Source organism: Egretta garzetta, unplaced genomic scaffold (genome assembly GCF_000687185.1).
Source record: "Egretta garzetta isolate BGI_Z169 unplaced genomic scaffold, ASM68718v1 scaffold1450, whole genome shotgun sequence".
In the NCBI taxonomy this organism is placed as follows: domain Eukaryota; kingdom Metazoa; phylum Chordata; class Aves; order Pelecaniformes; family Ardeidae; genus Egretta; species Egretta garzetta.
The window spans coordinates 38,373-39,145 of NW_009258326.1; the positions used below are offsets into that span (position 1 = coordinate 38,373).

General features: G+C 65.8%; 1 protein-coding gene across 1 annotated transcript in view; it reads right to left on the reverse strand.

The window, feature by feature from the left end:
- ANO8 (anoctamin 8) overlaps positions 1 to 773 on the reverse strand; it is a 12,270-nt gene that overhangs the window by 3,242 nt on the left and 8,255 nt on the right. The window lies entirely within an intron of this gene.

Below are 773 nucleotides of genomic sequence, written 5' to 3' on the forward strand. Positions count from 1 at the left end.
GGCCCGGCTGCCGTGGTTTCGCTGGGTTTCCGAGGGCCCATGTGCCCCAGTTTCCCTGTGCTCCCTTTTTCCCTCGCCCCAGAAACCTCTCCCGCATCCTCCTCTTCCTGCACCCAGGAGAGGGGAGGGCGAGGGGGGACCAGGGGCCCCCCATGCCTTAGGGAGGGCTCTGCCCTGGCCCTGGGGTCCTGCTGCCAGCACAGCTCAGGGCTGTCCCCAGCCCACACAGGGATCTTGTCCCTGCTGGGGTGTGGGGTCCACTCCCTGCACCCAGGAGAGGGGAGGGCGAGGGGGGACCAGGGGCCCCCCATGCCTTAGGGAGGGCTCTGCCCTGGCCCTGGGGTCCTGCTGACAGCAAAGCTCAGGGCTGTCCCCAGCCCACACAGGGATCTTGTCCCTGCTGGGGTGTGGGGAGACCCCCCCAGCATCACCCTGTGCCTCAGCTCCCGCCCTGGCAGCACCGGTGAGCGGAGCAGCAGATAAAGCCTTTGCCCTCTCCTGCCCTTATTGCTGTATAAAATGGCTTGATTTAAGGAAAATTAAAAAAAAAATTACATGATGTGTGGAAAGAGACGGGGAGGGGGGAACCAACCTGACATTTTCTACAGCCCCGGCCTCGGGGAGAGAGGGGCGCACGGACCCTGCCTGGCTGCGGGGGGCTGGGGCAGGCACAGTGATGGGGTGGCCACTCGGGTGTCCCCCCGGCTCTGGCAGCCCCCTGCCTCTCCCCTGCTTGCTTTGGGAATGGTTGGGGGCTGGCGGGCCGCGGGCAG